General features: G+C 39.7%; 1 long non-coding RNA gene across 1 annotated transcript; it reads left to right on the top strand.

Moving 5' to 3' along the window:
• Positions 1 to 7,450: 7,450 nt before the first annotated feature.
• Positions 7,451 to 21,134, top strand: LOC133714871 (uncharacterized). The gene is made up of 3 exons (XR_009848831.1): positions 7,451 to 7,571; positions 20,698 to 20,757; positions 20,879 to 21,134. It is a non-coding gene; the product is annotated as an uncharacterized LOC133714871 (long non-coding RNA).
• The last annotated feature ends 233 nt before the right edge of the window (positions 21,135 to 21,367 follow it).

Here is a 21,367-nt window from a genome sequence, read left to right as displayed (position 1 = left end):
CACAGTAAACACTCCCACAAAGTGTTTCGCTACTCAATTAGCATCACGGTAAATCTCTATAGTAAAACTCAAGCATGCACCATTCTTCACAACAATAGAGATGCATCACTCAAAACAAATCATCCCCAAAAGCACGCCAATAAAATATGTCACCCAGTGACGATGACTTGGGCTTGTTCAATCCTTGGGCTAAGCACTAGGGCTGGCCATTTGGGCCTGAAGAAATCGGACCATCCACATTTCGAACCGGCCCAAACCACTTTGGGTTTAACATTTGGGCCTACTATTCGGGCCGAACAATTGGGCTTACCATTTGGGCCTACCATTTGGGCCTACCATTCGGGCTTACTATTTGGGCTTACTATTTGGGCTTACGATTTGGGCCTACCAATCGGCCCACCAACTTCCAGCTCGGCTACGGTATGAAATTGTACATACCGTATATACGTATGCATACCGTACAGATCGTATATACGTATGCATACCGTACAACTGTATATTCGTATGCATACCGTACAGACCGTATATACGTATGTATACCGTACATACCGTATATACGTCGTATATCAAGCATATACGAGATCCAAAAATATTTGTAAGAGGTAAGGTTCGAACTCCCGACCTCAAACACGAAGGTTTTGCTCCCAACCACTGAAGCAAGAGCTGCCTTCATTAATATATGCTCACGTGTTATATTTATTATGTCATAAGCGACATAAATAAAATAACGGGGGAGGCAAGGTTCGAAACCTCAACCTGCTGCACGAAACCTTTGTCCCCAACCACTGGAGCACAAGCTGTGCTTAATATAATGTGTACAAATGTTATACTTATTATGTCATAAGCGAACATAATAAAAATAAACGAGAGGCAAGGTTCGAACCTCTGACCTCTTGTACATGAGCCTTGCTCTTCAACCACTAGAGCACCAGCTGCTCTCGTTACTATCCATGCAACTTCTTTTATTTATTCTATCATAAGCGATAGAATAACAACAAACTGTCGGTACACTCCACGTGCCACGACACGTCTCTTCCGTGATTTACGGAAAGCAAATCACTTTCGGCTAAAGCTGTCTGCCACAGCGTCTCGAGGTTCGGCCTGTCCCCTTACACGCTCAACACGCGCCAACAGCTTTTCCGGGTTTCGGGGCGACTTTAATCCAACGCGTAGAATGAATCACAGGAATCGTTCATCCAACGGTGGAGATCTGCTCACCTCGCTCTATAAATAGGTGCATTCTGGAGAAAAACTGTTCACTCCAAAAGAAAGAAATTTTCTTCCGAGCTCAAGTCTTTCTCTCTCAACTCTTCAGCCTTTCTCTTCTCAAATCCTTTCTTCATCAATTTCAATCCTTCTCTTCTGATCTTCTCTCCCATCTAGTTGATTCAATCCCATCTTTCCTCTGAACTTTCAGATCTTCAATATTTTCCTCCAAATCTTCAATCCTTCTTTCTCAGATCTTTTCTTCCATTTGAAGATTCGATCTCATCTTTCCTCTGAACTTTCAGATCTTCAATATTTTCCTCCAAATCTTCAATCCTTCTTTCTCAGATCTTTTCTTCCATTTGAAGATTCGATCTCATCTTTCCTCTGAGAATCTCAGATCTCCAATCACCAGTTCAACAACTCCAATCCTTCTAACAAAATCTCCCTCAAACACTAAACCATGTATTCCTCGATTTCCACATCCTCTCACCCCATGACCCAAGAGCCACGAACTCTGCAACTAATGGAGCTCCAAACCCCGCAACAAATGGAACCACAACAACAGCAACCAACAGAGGAGGGAGGAAACACCCAAGCAGCTGGAAGTAGTGCCAACATGGATTTCTGGCGAAGCCGTACCAGGTGGATTCCTACTCCAGAACAAATAAGAATCCTCAAGGATCTTTACTATGTCAAGGGATTTAAGTGCCCAACTACAGAGCAGATTCACGAGATCTGTCTCCAGCTGAACCAGTATGGGTATGTTGAGGGTAAGAACATTTACTTTTGGTTCCAGAACGTCAGGGCTCGAGAGAAGCAGATGAATAGGTGTAATCAGGCTGCTCCAGTGCCCATGAGAACTAGTTCTCTTGGTACTGGTAGATCCATTGATCTCAATTTTGGGTCCACTGGTTCTACTGGTGCTGGTGGATCCATCGACATCAATTTTGGGCCAGCTGGTGGATCCATTGACATCAATTTTGGGTCCACTAGTTCTACTGATGATGGTAGATCCATTGATCTCAACTTTGGTTCCACCTATTCTACTGGTAATGAAGGATTTATTTACTTAAATTTTGTTTCGTATTCTTCCTCACACTTCAACACTAATACCAGTACAACTCTTTTGGCACAACAGGAGGACAAACATCCCTGCAACAACGAGGAGGAGATCACCAGGAGGTTCAAACTCTTCCTCTGTTCCCCGTGCACGGCGAGGACGTCTTTGGTAACCTGAAGACTACTTCCGAGGAAGGTAGTGCACATGATTACTATTTCGGTGGCTCAGGCGGTTACAACAGTGGCTCAAACGTTTCTCTTGAGCTCAGCCTCAACCCATCCGGAGCTGCTGACTAGGCTTAGTATAGCATAGTCCTCGCTTTTTTTTTTCTTTTTTTTTTTCTTTTTTTTTTTTGTAATATAAACTCAATAAGATGGTGTGCATGTTTTCTTTCCTGTTTGTTTAACCAACAACAACACCAAGGATCGAACCTTGGTCACCCAATACTGTTTTCAAAACCATAAACAACTCTACTGCACACATCTTTCATAATGATGCAATAAAAACAATCACTCAAAAAGAATCCAACAATCAATTAAGTCGCATCGAGGTCTAGCTAGTATCCTCTGAGTCAAACCAAACACAACAATTTCATCGATAGGATTAGGGATTTATAAAGCTAAACACATCCTGAGTTAGCTAGGAAAAACCCACGTCTTTAGAGTTACTCTTACAACTCTTATAGAATCTCGATAATTCCATCTATCAATTGCTTCAACAAAAACTCACCACAATTCAATCCCTAACATTTAGCGATTCAGAAATCAAATCAAACTCCATATCACATAGTAATTCACTTGAACCACTATGGATACCTAACAAAATCACTAAAATCAATATCCGAAATTGCGTTTAACTATAACACCTAAAATCAATCACCAAAGGCACACACTCTCATCCAACATCATTCACAAGAACTGATTCTAACTCTCCCAATTAATTACACCAAAATCAACTCCATTGCAAAACTTTAAGTGTCCCGCCTACTTAAACTTAAAACACACCACAACTTCAAATTCACTGCAGCCCATCTCCATACTACGATCCAAAACTTAAGAAAACTAGTTCACCACACAAAGGCCACAAAATTCAATTTCATTCACTTGAACAAAACTATATTCACAAGTCACGGTCAGGTCATCAACCCATGGTGTTCAAATGAATAAATTTCAAATCCAGTTTTCCTTGTGAATCGTAACGTATCGTTCCAAAATGATGCAAGCAACATCAACCACGTATATAAGACACATCTCGCGAACTCAATTCAAATTCAGAATCACCAAAACTACTACTAATTCCAATTCTACCAACAATCTTGATTCTGAAGGAATTATAGTACTCAACGACAACCCAAAACAATGGTCTCTCATCTCTAACCATCGAGCACAAAATAAAATTCTTGTCTCGCACCTTAAACCCTGCTTAACAACTTACAAGCACAAGGAAGAAGTAACCGCAATAATTCCTTCCCTAACCGCAACACTAATCACAACTCCACATGAGTCAAGAATCTATTCAAGAACATTAGTATATTCAACTTAAAAAGGCAAAATTACCATCGATTAATACTCGTATCCACATTACAGACGAGCATAGGTCCACACCATGCCTTCAACCAAACACTTCAACAATCAAAAGAACCTCATTTCCATAAAACAATCCTCGTTGACTTAACAGAGTTGAATCAAGAGGTTCCTATTCCTCAAGGATTGTAACTCGCGGCCACTGAACTTATTCCCATACGAACCTACAAGACAACTGTAAGGTTCTAAGTACAACCCCTTCGAATATCCATCACCTAAGGAGTATAGTATGCTTGGCTAATACATGTATAACACTTAAAACACAGTATAAGTCAAATACAAATTCATATTAACCAAGTCAATACTATAGGGAAGGTATTCACGTTCCCTAAACGACCTAGCGGCCTAAACAACTCCCAACACTCACGCATACCCAATGACTTAGCCAATACCAAAGAGCACACGATGGGGATCCGCTGCAGACGGGCCATCACTCGGAAGGTATTGACACATCACCAAATATGCACCTTACGCTCTGATACCAAACTGTCACGCCCCGGATTTTGAATGATAAATTCAAATCCGAAACCTGAATAATTACAATTACAAAAAAACCAAATCTCGAAACTTCGAGTTCATTATTACAATTCACTCTCACAATATATTATAAAGCTCAAATGAGCATAACACACCTCACAACTTACAATTGTTGTAAAACTCTAACAATTGCTCTAACCGCACGATCACCGTCCTGGTTCTCCTGTCCTGTAGGATTACCCGCTACACAATTTGAATAGTGTACCGGGAGTTGCAACAACACAAAACCCGGTAAGCTTTTTACAGCCAGTATGAGTAAACAAGAAAGAACTGTTGATTTATTAGATTTCAAGACTACCACAAACCCACGTTACTTTCTCACTCTCATATATATATATAGACACTTATGAGTTACTCTCAATTTAGCTCATAAGATCACTCACTCTCATATATATATGTAGACACTTATGAGTTACTCTCAATTTAGCTCATAAGATCCCTCACTCTCATATATATATATAGACACTTATGAGTTACTCTCAAATTCGCTCATAAGATTTCCCAACATTTGGTAGACAGACTCATATATATATATAGACCCTTATGAGTTACTCTCAATTTCCCTCATAAGGTTACCATATATATATTGACACTTATGAGTTACTCTCAATTTCACTCATAAGGTCACTCCACATTTGGCAGACAGACTAGAGCTCTAACTGAACGTAACCACTCGTCCGGCCACAGACGTGATTACGATTTAATACTATTAATAACCACCAGCCCGGTACGAGAGCGTGATTCACTAATAGATGCCATGGTCACCTCGTGACCTAGTGATCTCCACAGATCACAACAATTTATTGTTCCTCAACAATAAAACTCAACACCTCTCACAATATATTGTTTCTCAACAATAAACTCAATATCTCTCACAATATATTGTTTCTCAACAATAACTCAACACAACTCCAACAATACATATTATTTCACGTAATAATATATATACAGACATTCACACAGGAATGTCTAGTAACACCAACAATAGTTCATATGATTGCAACAAAATAAAGCAATTAATTGTATTGGGTTCGTAATATGAACCACGTGAGGTTTACTCACCTCGATAATCCCGCTGCGTCTTCAATTCAGCTCAAAATACGATCCACAATCGTCCACCAACTCAAACCGTCAATCACCTAGTCCAATAATGATCTTGACTTAGCCAACAACTCAAATATGTAATTAAACGACGATCCAACGCTCAGATTCAAATTAAACGATGATCCAACGGTCGGATCTGAATTTAATGATGATCCAACGGTCGGATCCTCACGGATCGCCTTTAGGATCATCCTCCAAAATTATCACGAAGATCCAACGGTCAGATCTTCCTGAATCGCCTTTACTAACATCTCCACAAAATTATATGAAAATCCGACGGTCAGATTCTCACGAATCGCCTTCCGAATCACTATTTCTCAATTATACGAAGATCCAACGGTCGGATCTTCGCCCGTGACCTCACAAGGTCACCGGGACAGTCATACGATCAACATATCCAAAATTGAAGCAAAACCGATGGTCAGATCTTCACAGATCGTAAACCGAAGATAAACGTAAAAACGTTAAATAGTAACGTCAAAACGTAAATCCACTATTTATCAACTTTTTCTAACATGACCATGTTATATATCAAAACGCTCGTATGGATGCATAGATCATCGCCTAGATAATGAAAACTCGAAATATGGTCTGATGCGCCGCCACAAGCGGTGGTCAGTGGGCGGTCAACGCGGCGGTCAACGCCGGTCAACCACCTCAGATGGCAAAGTGACCAACTACAAACTGGTTCAAAATGAAAGGGTGGTCGACTTTCATACCTGGAGCTAAGCCTGGTTCGGCCTAGATCGTCCTAGATCAAGCGTTGAAGTTGGATTAATCTCGTGCGTCTGATCAGATTCCAGATTGAATCAGGGACGTCGAAATCTTCAACTCGTGATCTTTCACTCCACACTCCAAATCGTCAAGCAAGGCCTATATGGGGATGATCAGGGGGAAGAGGAGATCACGAAAATGGGGAGGATCGGCCCGTGCAACGCCGGCACGGCTGAGATCCGGTCGGGTCGGTTACTCCGCCTGGGGTCGCTTCGATCCAGCTCTGGGGGCAACGGCGGTGCAAGGCAGCGGCACCAGGCGACTGGGCGGCTTGCGGCGATCACAAGGAGGGCCGGGTCGTGGCCGGAAGACGCCGGAGGACGAAGATGGGTCCGGGTCGGGTCAGTCGGGTCGGCCGCGTGGGAGAGGAGAGAGAACGGAGAAAATGGGGGACTGTTCCGCAAAAAGAAATTGTTTCGTCCTTAAATGAAATTTCTGATTTTTTTTCGATATTTATAGAAAATTCCCAAATTTCAAAAGTTCATAACTTATTCATACGAACTCCGAATATTGCGTTCCACATGTCCACGAACTCGTATCGACGAGCTCTACAACTTTCATGAAGGAAGTTTTCCCAAATTTTGAACGTATAAAAAGTCAACTTTGTTGACCCCCTAAAAACGTTCGTTTTCGAAAATAAAATCGTTCGAACTAATTCCACACTTCTCCAAGCTTCGTACTCGCTCCTACTATCGTGAAATCATTTCTAAAAATCCACGGAATTTAATTTGGATTTTCCGGGGTATTACAATTATTGTCTCTCTTTTTTTTAGAACGTACTTTCTTTTACTATATGGAAATAAGTTCCGGTTGTAATTCTATAATTATGACTATTATTTCCTTTGAATATCGATCATATATGAAAGTAATTATGATTCTGAAATTAATTATGATTCTTGTTTTTTTTTTCTCTATATATGGAAATAAATTATAGTTGTAATTCTATAATTATGATTATTAATGTTTCCTTTGATATATCGATCATATATCACTATTGTTTCCTTTGATAAATCTGTTATTTTTTTTCTTCTATTATCTGTAAATTCATTCAAAAACAAAAGAACCCAAAATGGAACAACTTCTTCTCGTTCTTATCTAAAAAAGGAGAAGAAATCTTCGAGTTATCATTCTCATTATTCTCTCACACAAGCGGAAAAAGTAGGTGGGATCTTGAGAGAAAAGAGAGGAGTCCTAGTTATGACTCTTGTTAACCCAAAAAGATGGAAGACGATATAAAGGGAACGTTCTCTATTCTGTCGAATTACAATTCAAGGTGTTCAGAACCAAACCCAACAGTCAAAATGGTACGTTTTCTCTCTTATTATCCGATTTGGATCTTTCTGTGCTTGATATGACGCTTCTATGTATCATTCCGATTTAGTGTTTAAAAATTTGATGAGAAAATACGACGGAGATTTAGAGAGGAGGGTGTTTTTTTTATGCTGCAGAGAAAATGCGTCAAAATATATTGCCTGCATTTATCTTATTATTATTATTATTATTATTTTATATATATCTCGATCTAGCTTACTCTGTACTTCGTTTTTTCTGCATTGTGATTGCCTTCTGGAGTTGCCAAGGTTTCATTGTTCAGATCCAATCTTCTATGTCACCGTTGTTTTTCTTATTTTGATAATGGAAAGAAGAGTTTGCAAATGAAACAACTAGACTATGAGTTGATTCTTCATTCTATAAGAAACTTGATTTCTTTTCCAAGCTGGATCGCATTATGATTGTTTCAACTTTATTTCTATGTTGGTACTAGTTTTGAATTCATAAATTAATATAAGTTTTCCCTGTCGGTATGTAAAACATGAGATTGTAGCCAAGTTTAGGGAATATGTGGCGAAGGTCATTAGTATGGGATTTGTCCCTTCTAGTGTCCTGCATTCAGTTTGTCACGCCCCGGATTTTGAATGATAAATTCAAATCCGAAACCTGAATAATTACAATTACAAAAAAACCAAATCTCGAAACTTCGAGTTCATTATTACAATTCACTCTCACAATATATTATAAAGCTCAAATGAGCATAACACACCTCACAACTTACAATTGTTGTAAAACTCTAACAATTGCTCTAACCGCACGATCACCGTCCTGGTTCTCCTGTCCTGTAGGATTACCCGCTACACAATTTGAATAGTGTACCGGGAGTTGCAACAACACAAAACCCGGTAAGCTTTTTACAGCCAGTATGAGTAAACAAGAAAGAACTGTTGATTTATTAGATTTCAAGACTACCACAAACCCACGTTACTTTCTCACTCTCATATATATATATAGACACTTATGAGTTACTCTCAATTTAGCTCATAAGATCACTCACTCTCATATATATATGTAGACACTTATGAGTTACTCTCAATTTAGCTCATAAGATCCCTCACTCTCATATATATATATAGACACTTATGAGTTACTCTCAAATTCGCTCATAAGATTTCCCAACATTTGGTAGACAGACTCATATATATATATAGACCCTTATGAGTTACTCTCAATTTCCCTCATAAGGTTACCATATATATATTGACACTTATGAGTTACTCTCAATTTCACTCATAAGGTCACTCCACATTTGGCAGACAGACTAGAGCTCTAACTGAACGTAACCACTCGTCCGGCCACAGACGTGATTACGATTTAATACTATTAATAACCACCAGCCCGGTACGAGAGCGTGATTCACTAATAGATGCCATGGTCACCTCGTGACCTAGTGATCTCCACAGATCACAACAATTTATTGTTCCTCAACAATAAAACTCAACACCTCTCACAATATATTGTTTCTCAACAATAAACTCAATACCTCTCACACTGTATTGTTTCTCAACAATAACTCAACACAACTCCAACAATACATATTATTTCACGTAAATAATATATATATAGACATTCACACAGGAATGTCTAGTAACACCAACAATAGTTCATATGATTGCAACAAAATAAGCAATTAATTGTATTGGGTTCGTAATATGAACCACGTGAGGTTTACTCACCTCGATAATCCCGCTGCGTCTTCAATTCAGCTCAAAATACGATCCACAATCGTCCACCAACTCAAACCGTCAATCACCTAGTCAGATACGATCTTAACTTAGCAATCATTCATAAACCACACATATACGGAAATCCAACGGTCGGATTCTAATTTAATGATGATCCAACGGTCAGATCGAATTTATATGATGATCCAACGGTCGGATCCTCACGGATCGCCCTTAGGATCATCCTCCAAAATTATCACGAAGATCCAACGGTCGGATCTTCCTGAATCGTCCTTACAAACATCTCCACAAATTTTTATGGAAATCCGACGGTCGGATTCTCACGAATCGCCTTCCGAAACACTATTTCACAATTATACGAAGATCCAACGGTCGGATCTTCGTCCGTGACCTCTCAAAGTCATCAGAACAGTCATACGATCAACATATCAAAACTACAAGTCCATCGGACTGTCCGATCTTCAAGAAACATTAATCGAACGATCGAAATTAATCGAAATCATAAAATTCATAACTAAATCATACGATATCCAAAAATTGCGTATAATATATCGAAATGATCGTATCGACATGTAGAACACAAAAATGGACAGAAACTGTCCTTGGGGTGGCCGGAGGTCGCCGGAAACCACCATCACAGTGGCGGCACCGCCACCCATTCAAAGTCAAAATTAGCCAAAACTTCCAACATGAAAGTTCTTTATTTTTACATGCTGGTCAATATTCATAACTAGCACAAGATCAGAAATTAATGGGAAGAGGTTGAAAAATACCAAAACAGTCGAGTTGGCCGGAAAATCTGCAGAAACCGGCGAGCTCCAGTTTGACGTAAAAAGGTCCTCCAATGGCTTCGATCCCTTCTGGATATTTGTTCAGAAGTTCAAGGTGAGCTCTCCAGTTCAAGAATCACTCAAAACGAACCTCCACAACTCGAGATATCGAGCTCCACAGTCCGGTTTCGATCTAGGTCGGGTTGAGCTTCCAGTCGCCACCACAAGCCACGCCGCCGTGCAAGGTTACTTCTGGGAGCTTCAGGAAGTTGAGGTGAGCTCGTGGGTGAAGTTTGATGAGCTTTGGTGGCTTGTAGCTCGAGATATCAAGCTTCGAACCAAAACTGGGCTGAATCGGACTCGTGCCTCCGCCGTCGTTTCCGGTCGTACCGCCGCGCAAGGCTGCCTCCAGCATCTGCGCAAGGTTGAGGCGAAACTAATGGCGGTGGTCCGACGCCGTTTGGTGGACTAAGGGAGGAGCTATTGATCGAAGAGCTGCTGCTCTGTTTTTTTTCTTCGTTTCGGATGCGAGGGAGAACGAGAGAGAGAGAAAGAAGAAGAAAAAAGAGAAAAAGAAAAAGAAGGAAGGAGACCCGGAGGAAAGGAAAAGGAAAAGGAAAAGGAAGAAAAAGAAAAGAAAAAAAAAGAGAATCCGAGGAAAAGAGATTATAAAAAAAGAATCTCATATTTCCAAAATTCGTAACATAATCGTACGAACTCCAAAAATTTCGTTCGACATATGCACGCGATCATATCGACGAGCTCTACAACTTTTATGAAGGAAGTTTTCCCAAATTTTGAACGTATAAAAAGTCAACTTTGTTGACCCCCTAAAAACGTTCGTTTTCGAAAATAAAATCGTTCGAACTAATTCCACAACTTTTCCAAGCTTCGTACTCGCTCCTACTATCGTGAAATCATTTCTAAAAAACCATGGAATTTAATTGGGATTTTCCGGGGTATTACAGTCTACCCTCCTTAAAGAAATTTCGTCCCGAAATTTAAGCGTAAGTCAATTCCTCTCGATTAAGGTTGACCTAACTATAGGATCTCCATCTTTTCCAAATCTGTAGTAATCTACAAAGCCACAGCCCTTGTATAAAAATACATTCCTATGGCCACTAAATCCTTTCATCACAAACGTAAACTCACACAACAACTGCTCAACAACACTCCACATCACATACACAAAATCGTCACATGGATCATCTCATAGATCCTCACATAGATCTTCACATAGATCATCACATAGATCTTCACATAGATCATCACTCTGTACTGGCATACAAGCACAGTAAACACTCCCACAAAGTGTTTCGCTACTCAATTAGCATCACGGTAAATCTCCATAGTAAAACTTAAGCATGCACCACTCTTCACAACCATAGAGATGCATCACTCAAAACAAATCATCCCCAAAAGCACGCCAATAAATTATGTCACCCAATGATGATGACTTGGGCTTGCTCAATCCTTGGACTAAGCACTAGGGCTGGCCAATTGGGCCTGAAGAAATCGGACCATCCACATTTCGAACCGGCCCAAACCACTTTGGGTTTAACATTTGGGCCTACTATTCGGGCCGAACAATTGGGCTTACCATTTGGGCCTACCATTTGGGCCTACCATTCGGGCTTACTATTTGGGCTTACTATTTGGGCTTACTATTTGGGCTTACTATTTGGGCCTACCAATCGGCCCACCAACTTCCAGCTCGGCTACGGTATGAAATTGTACATACCGTATATACGTATGCATACCGTACAGATCGTATATACGTATGCATACCGTACAACTGTATATTCGTATGCATACCGTACAGACCGTATATACGTATGTATACCGTACATACCGTATATACGTCGTATATCAAGCATATACGAGATCCAAAAATATTTGTAAGAGGTAAGGTTCGAACTCCCGACCTCAAACACGAAGGTTTTGCTCCCAACCACTGAAGCAAGAGCTGCCTTCATTAATATATGCTCACGTGTTATATTTATTATGTCATAAGCGACATAAATAAAATAACGGGGGAGGCAAGGTTCGAAACCTTAACCTGCTGCACAAGGGCTTTGCCCACCAACCACTGGAGCACAAGCTGTGCTTAATATAATGTGTACAAATGTTTTACTTATTATGTCATAAGCGAACATAATAAAAATAAACGAGAGGCAAGGTTCGAACCTCTGACCTCTTGTACATGAGCCTTGCTCTTCAACCACTAGAGCACCAGCTGCTCTCGTTACTATCCATGCAACTTCTTTTATTTATTCTATCATAAGCGATAGAATAACAACAAACTGTCGGTACACTCCACGTGCCACGACACGTCTCTTCCGTGATTTACGGAAAGCAAATCACTTTCGGCTAAAGCTGTCTGCCACAGCGTCTCGAGGTTCGGCCTGTCCCCTTACACGCTCAACACGCGCCAACAGCTTTTCCGGGTTTCGGGGCGACTTTAATCCAACGCGTAGAATGAATCACAGGAATCGTTCATCCAACGGTGGAGATCTGCTCACCTCGCTCTATAAATAGGTGCATTCTGGAGAAAAACTGTTCACTCCAAAAGAAAGAAATTTTCTTCCGAGCTCAAGTCTTTCTCTCTCAACTCTTCAGCCTTTCTCTTCTCAAATCCTTTCTTCATCAATTTCAATCCTTCTCTTCTGATCTTCTCTCCCATCTAGTTGATTCAATCCCATCTTTCCTCTGAACTTTCAGATCTTCAATATTTTCCTCCAAATCTTCAATCCTTCTTTCTCAGATCTTTTCTTCCATTTGAAGATTCGATCTCATCTTTCCTCTGAACTTTCAGATCTTCAATATTTTCCTCCAAATCTTCAATCCTTCTTTCTCAGATCTTTTCTTCCATTTGAAGATTCGATCTCATCTTTCCTCTGAGAATCTCAGATCTCCAATCACCAGTTCAACAACTCCAATCCTTCTAACAAAATCTCCCTCAAACACTAAACCATGTATTCCTCGATTTCCACATCCTCTCACCCCATGACCCAAGAGCCACGAACTCTGCAACTAATGGAGCTCCAAACCCCGCAACAAATGGAACCACAACAACAGCAACCAACAGAGGAGGGAGGAAACACCCAAGCAGCTGGAAGTAGTGCCAACATGGATTTCTGGCGAAGCCGTACCAGGTGGATTCCTACTCCAGAACAAATAAGAATCCTCAAGGATCTTTACTATGTCAAGGGATTTAAGTGCCCAACTACAGAGCAGATTCACGAGATCTGTCTCCAGCTGAACCAGTATGGGTATGTTGAGGGTAAGAACATTTACTTTTGGTTCCAGAACGTCAGGGCTCGAGAGAAGCAGATGAATAGGTGTAATCAGGCTGCTCCAGTGCCCATGAGAACTAGTTCTCTTGGTACTGGTAGATCCATTGATCTCAATTTTGGGTCCACTGGTTCTACTGGTGCTGGTGGATCCATCGACATCAATTTTGGGCCAGCTGGTGGATCCATTGACATCAATTTTGGGTCCACTAGTTCTACTGATGATGGTAGATCCATTGATCTCAACTTTGGTTCCACCTATTCTACTGGTAATGAAGGATTTCTTGATTTAAATTCTGTTTCATATTCTTCCTCACACTTCAACACTAATACTAGTACAACTCTTTTGGCACAACAGGAGGACAAACATCCCTGCAACAACGAGGAGGAGATCACCAGGAGGTTCAAACTCTTCCTCTGTTCCCCGTGCACGGCGAGGACGTCTTTGGTAACCTGAAGGCTACTTCCGAGGAAGGTAGCGCTTTTGGTTACTATTCTGGTGGCTCAGGCGGTTACCACAGTGGCTCAAACGTTTCTCTTGAGCTCAGCCTCAACCCATCCGGAGCTGCTGACTAGGCTTAGTATAGCATAGTCCTCGCCTTTTTTTTTTTTTTTTTTTTTTTTTTTTTTGTAATATAAACTCAATAAGATGGTGTGCATGTTTTCTTTCCTGTTTGTTTAACCAACAACAACACCAAGGATCGAACCTTGGTCACCCAATACTGTTTTCAAAACCATAAACAACTCTACTGCACACATCTTTCATAATGATGCAATAAAAACAATCACTCAAAAAGAATCCAACAATCAATTAAGTCGCATCGAGGTCTAGCTAGTATCCTCTGAGTCAAACCAAACACAACAATTTCATCGATAGGATTAGGGATTTATAAAGCTAAACACATCCTGAGTTAGCTAGGAAAAACCCACGTTTTTAGAGTTACTCTTACAACTCTTATAGAATCTCGATAATTCCATCTATCAATTGTTTCAACAAAAACTCACCACAATTCAATCCCTAACATTTAGCGATTCAGAAATCAAATCAAACTCCATATCACATAGTAATTCACTTGAACCACTATGGATACCTAACAAAATCACTAAAATCAATATCCGAAATTGCGTTTAACTATAACACCTAAAATCAATCACCAAAGGCACACACTCTCATCCAACATCATTCACAAGAACTGATTCTAACTCTCCCAATTAATTACACCAAAATCAACTCCATTGCAAAACTTTAAGTGTCCCGCCTACTTAAACTTAAAACACACAACAACTTCAAATTCACTGCAGCCCATCTCCATACTACGATCCAAAACTTAAGAAAACTAGTTCACCACACAAAGGCCACAAAATTCAATTTCATTCACTTGAACAAAACTATATTCACAAGTCACGGTCAGGTCATCAACCCATGGTGTTCAAATGAATAAATTTCAAATCCAGTTTTCCTTGTGAATCGTAACGTATCGTTCCAAAATGATGCAAGTAACATCAACCACGTATATAAGACACATCTCGCGAACTCAATTCAAATTCAGAATCACCAAAACTACTACTAATTCCAATTCTACCAACAATCCTGATTCTGAAGGAATTATAGTACTCAACGACAACCCAAAACAATGGTCTCTCCTCTCTAACCATCGAGCACAAAATAAAATTCTTGTCTCGCACCTTAAACCCTGCTTAACAACTTACAAGCACAAGGAAGAAGTAACCGCAATAATTTCTTCCCTAACCTCAACCCTACTAACAAACTCCACAAGGACATCTCATTACAAAACAAGATATCTATTATTTGACATGTACATCTCATCCAAAAACATATGTACGTCCAACTTAAGAAGGCAACTTTCTATCCATTAATACTCGTATCCACACTAGGTACGTGCATAGGTCCACATCATGCCTTCAACCAAACACTTCAACATCCAAAAGAACCTCACTTCCATACAACAATCCTCGTTGACTTAACAGAGTTGAATCAAGAGGTTCCTATTCCTCAAGGATTGTAACTCGCGGCCACTGAACTTATTCCAATACGAACCTACAAGACAACTGTAAGGTTCTAAGTACAACCCCTTCGAATCTCCATCACCTAAGGAGTATAGTATGCTTGGCTAATACATGTATAACACTTAAAACACAGTATAAGTCAAATACAAATTCATATTAACCAAGTCAATACTATAGGGAATGTATTCACGTTCCCTAAACGACCTAGCGGCCTAAACAACTCCCAACACTCACGCATACCCAATGACTTAGCCAATACCAAAGAGCACACGATGGGGATCCGCTGCAGACGGGCCATCACTCGGAAGGTATTGACACATCACCAAATATGCACCTTACGCTCTGATACCAAACTGTCACGCCCCGGATTTTGAATGATAAATTCAAATCCGAAACCTGAATAATTACAATTACAAAAAAACCAAATCTCGAAACTTCGAGTTCATTATTACAATTCACTCTCACAATATATTATAAAGCTCAAATGTGCATAACACACCTCACAACTTACAATTGTTGTAAAACTCTAACAATTGCTCTAACCGCACGATCACCGTCCTGGTTCTCCTGTCCTGTAGGATTACCCGCTACACAATTTGAATAGTGTACCGGGAGTTGCAACAACACAAAACCCGGTAAGCTTTTTACAGCCAGTATGAGTAAACAAGAAAGAACTGTTGATTTATTAGATTTCAAGACTACCACAAACCCACGTTACTTTCTCACTCTCATATATATATATAGACACTTATGAGTTACTCTCAATTTAGCTCATAAGATCACTCACTCTCATATATATATGTAGACACTTATGAGTTACTCTCAATTTAGCTCATAAGATCCCTCACTCTCATATATATATATAGACACTTATGAGTTACTCTCAAATTCGCTCATAAGATTTCCCAACATTTGGTAGACAGACTCATATATATATATAGACCCTTATGAGTTACTCTCAATTTCCCTCATAAGGTTACCATATATATATTGACACTTATGAGTTACTCTCAATTTCACTCATAAGGTCACTCCACATTTGGCAGACAGACTAGAGCTCTAACTGAACGTAACCACTCGTCCGGCCACAGACGTGATTACGATTTAATACTATTAATAACCACCAGCCCGGTACGAGAGCGTGATTCACTAATAGATGCCATGGTCACCTCGTGACCTAGTGATCTCCACAGATCACAACAATTTATTGTTCCTCAACAATAAAACTCAACACCTCTCACAATATATTGTTTCTCAACAATAAACTCAATACCTCTCACACTGTATTGTTTCTCAACAATAACTCAACACAACTCCAACAATACATATTATTTCACGTAAATAATATATATATAGACATTCACACAGGAATGTCTAGTAACACCAACAATAGTTCATATGATTGCAACAAAATAAGCAATTAATTGTATTGGGTTCGTAATATGAACCACGTGAGGTTTACTCACCTCGATAATCCCGCTGCGTCTTCAATTCAGCTCAAAATACGATCCACAATCGTCCACCAACTCAAACCGTCAATCACCTAGTCAGATACGATCTTAACTTAGCAATCATTCATAAACCACACATATACGGAAATCCAACGGTCGGATTCTAATTTAATGATGATCCAACGGTCAGATCGAATTTATATGATGATCCAACGGTCGGATCCTCACGGATCGCCCTTAGGATCATCCTCCAAAATTATCACGAAGATCCAACGGTCGGATCTTCCTGAATCGTCCTTACAAACATCTCCACAAATTTTTATGGAAATCCGACGGTCGGATTCTCACGAATCGCCTTCCGAAACACTATTTCACAATTATACGAAGATCCAACGGTCGGATCTTCGTCCGTGACCTCTCAAAGTCATCAGAACAGTCATACGATCAACATATCAAAACTACAAGTCCATCGGACTGTCCGATCTTCAAGAAACATTAATCGAACGATCGAAATTAATCGAAATCATAAAATTCATAACTAAATCATACGATATCCAAAAATTGCGTATAATATATCGAAATGATCGTATCGACATGTAGAACACAAAAATGGACAGAAACTGTCCTTGGGGTGGCCGGAGGTCGCCGGAAACCACCATCACAGTGGCGGCACCGCCACCCATTCAAAGTCAAAATTAGCCAAAACTTCCAACATGAAAGTTCTTTATTTTTACATGCTGGTCAATATTCATAACTAGCACAAGATCAGAAATTAATGGGAAGAGGTTGAAAAATACCAAAACAGTCGAGTTGGCCGGAAAATCTGCAGAAACCGGCGAGCTCCAGTTTGACGTAAAAAGGTCCTCCAATGGCTTCGATCCCTTCTGGATATTTGTTCAGAAGTTCAAGGTGAGCTTTCCAGTTCAAGAATCACTCAAAACGAACCTCCACAACTCGAGATATCGAGCTCCACAGTCCGGTTTCGATCTAGGTCGGGTTGAGCTTCCAGTCGCCACCACAAGCCACGCCGCCGTGCAAGGTTACTTCTGGGAGCTTCAGGAAGTTGAGGTGAGCTCGTGGGTGAAGTTTGATGAGCTTTGGTGGCTTGTAGCTCGAGATATCAAGCTTCGAACCAAAACTGGGCTGAATCGGACTCGTGCCTCCGCCGTCGTTTCCGGTCGTACCGCCGCGCAAGGCTGCCTCCAGCATCTGCGCAAGGTTGAGGCGAAACTAATGGCGGTGGTCCGACGCCGTTTGGTGGACTAAGGGAGGAGCTATTGATCGAAGAGCTGCTGCTCTGTTTTTTTTCTTCGTTTCGGATGCGAGGGAGAACGAGAGAGAGAGAAAGAAGAAGAAAAAAGAGAAAAAGAAAAAGAAGGAAGGAGACCCGGAGGAAAGGAAAAGGAAAAGGAAAAGGAAGAAAAAGAAAAGAAAAAAAAAGAGAATCCGAGGAAAAGAGATTATAAAAAAAGAATCTCATATTTCCAAAATTCGTAACATAATCGTACGAACTCCAAAAATTTCGTTCGACATATGCACGCGATCATATCGACGAGCTCTACAACTTTTATGAAGGAAGTTTTCCCAAATTTTGAACGTATAAAAAGTCAACTTTGTTGACCCCCTAAAAACGTTCGTTTTCGAAAATAAAATCGTTCGAACTAATTCCACAACTTTTCCAAGCTTCGTACTCGCTCCTACTATCGTGAAATCATTTCTAAAAAACCATGGAATTTAATTGGGATTTTCCGGGGTATTACACAGTTTTTTGGATATGGTACATGGAATTATCTTTAATTAGAAAATTACATAGTAGCACCTAACCAAATATATAAACACAAAAAACCCACATTTAATTTGTTTTATACAAATAAGGACACAATCTCAGGCCCAAAACCAAATGAAGCAGGCCTGGCTTCGAATTTTGATAGAAACTGACTAAAATGCCCAATTTTCATTACAATTTACGCTCATGCCACTGGGCATAATACTCAACAACCGAAACGAAAACCCAAAACAGATTTGATGCGCATCAAGATAGCTCGACGCCTCGACCCATCTGTTCGGCGAGATCGAATCATCTGTTCGGCGATGTGATCCATGTCCTTAATTTCTCGATCCGACGTCGGACGGCTACTATTCGAAGCTCGAAAGCTCTGAGTATCTCGGCGGGTTCTCTGCAAATTCCGGCGGTGATGCAGAGGCGGACCATTAACGTTCGAATGGTCTCGGTATCTCGATCACATCTATGGTTCGGGTTTTCACAGAGAAGCTCAGATGAAGTCAAATCGAAGCCGGAAGTCTCAAGCTTTCGGGCGAACTTTCTGGGAATTTTCCGACGAATCCGGCTAGGGACTGAGCCATGCATGGTATGAAACTTAATCTCCTCTCTGAGCTCTACATGTTAGTGTAGATAGATTTTGAATTCGATTACGTTTTGGGGGAAGTTGGATTTGGGTGTTTACAGTCTCCGTTCGAATAATTGTTCACGGTGTTGATTTCGGGTTTCCTTAGGTTATTACTAGCTCGATTCTTACTGCTAGCATGAGAACTGATGCTTGATACGTTTAATTTACAGAGTTGGTGAAACTGAGGAGAAGGGAATTTCTCAAGAATTGTTGTGTTCTTGTCTTGAAGTGAGGACAACAGCTTGAGGTCCATTTCTTGTTACTGTAAATAAGGTGAGTTGAAATTTTATTGGAAAAGGTCTTGGAGTTTGTGGGTGAAATATAGTTGAATGTCCCTGGTTGATGCGATTGAAAATGGGATTCCCTGATAATGTTTGAATTTGCCAAATTGTTATTATTGTGATGGTAGTTTGGAAGTTGGTTGAGTTAGTTTTGAATGGTGATATTGGGAATCAGGACTAGGCGATGACGAGTGCAGTAGCAGGGTTGGACGAGTATGAGTGCAGTAGCAGGATTAGGTGATGACGACTGCAGTAGAATGACACGAGTACAAGTGCAGTAGCAGAACTGGATGAGTATAAGTGTAGTAGCAGGATTAGACGATGACGAGTGCAGTAGCAGAACTGGACGAGTATGAGTGCAGCGAGTGTAGTAGCAGGATTGAACTAGTGCAGTAGCAGGATTAAGTGATGACGACTGCAGTAGCAGGACACGAGTACAAGTGCAGTAGCAGAACTGGACGAGTATGAGTGTAGTAGCAGGATTGAACTAGTGCAGTAGCAGGATTAGGCGATGACGACTGCAGTAGCAGGATACGAGTACAAGTGCAGTAGCAGAACTAGACGAGTATGAGTGCAGTAGCAGGATTAGGCGATGACGAGTGCAGTAGCATAACACGAGTACAAGTACAGTAGCAAGCAGCTGGATTTGAACAAAAAGAGTTTGGATTAATTTTCTTTATTAAGATTTAGTTATCCATGCATGAAGGTTAAAATTATAAATGTCTTATTGACACTTGGTAACAAATTAACATAAAAAGATTATTCTAAAAAAAAAAGTAATATTAAAGGATTAGAAGTCAAAAGAAGTAGTTAAGAGTAAAAAAGTAAATTAACTTATGACATGTGGCAAGTGGAGAGCATATTGTCCTTAAGTGTAAACTTTTGTCCTTAAATGTTCAAAACCAAATGTTGTGGAGTTTTTTGTGTTTTGAAATCCTATTAAGGGGGTATATGTAGTTTGTTAATCTTTTAATATCATGACAAAATACTTCTCCTTTGTTTATCTATGTGAAATTGTGATTATGGTAAATTTAGCATTCAGAATTTTGATTGATCGAGGGGTGAGAGATGAATGGAGCTTATCTTCTATATCAGTTCACGTATGGATGCCTAATTAACTTATGAATGGAACTTTGATTGTCTGTTTTTTTTTTTGGTCTGTACCTTTGTCTAAATGTCTAGGTATGAGGCCGAGAGAGGATTGGCAATAGCGATAAACTCTACACCAATCCAGAGTATATTGTATGTATTCTCTACACGTACATTTTTTTTTCTCCAAAATGTTTTTGTTATGTTTTTCCAGTTTTATGCTTGGATTAAAAATCTTAGAGTATATATATTTGACTTCACATTATTTATGAAGGAAAAATGCAACAAGAATTCAGTTAGCCGAAGAAACAAAAGAGTATGAATCGTGGGAGAGCTGTGCCTTTCATTTAACATGCCTTAAGGAGAGCCAAGAGATGAAGATAGTCTCAAACAATGCAGACAATTTGGAACATGAGGAATTTGATGAAGCTGATGAATTTTGATACTTTGAGAAGTTTTGAGTAATAATTAGTTTAGGTTTTAGCTAGTCTTCGTAAACTATTTTTTCCCTTTTTTATTAGCTATTATTATTTTCGGGTACAATATTTGTAGACTTTTTTTTTTTTTTTGAATTTAATATTTGTAGACTTTATTTGGTTTATGATTAATAATAAGTCTTCGAATATTATTATTTGCAGATAAATATTATTAATGTTTTTTGTAAATATTAAATTAATTTAAAATTTTAAATAAATAACTAAATTTGAGCTAGAAATATGTAGCCATTTGTTGCATTTTGCTTATCATTAAATGAGATAAATAA

This window comes from Rosa rugosa, chromosome 6, assembly GCF_958449725.1.
Source record: "Rosa rugosa chromosome 6, drRosRugo1.1, whole genome shotgun sequence".
In the NCBI taxonomy this organism is placed as follows: domain Eukaryota; kingdom Viridiplantae; phylum Streptophyta; class Magnoliopsida; order Rosales; family Rosaceae; genus Rosa; species Rosa rugosa.
This window is presented reverse-complemented; position numbering and strand designations above follow the sequence as displayed.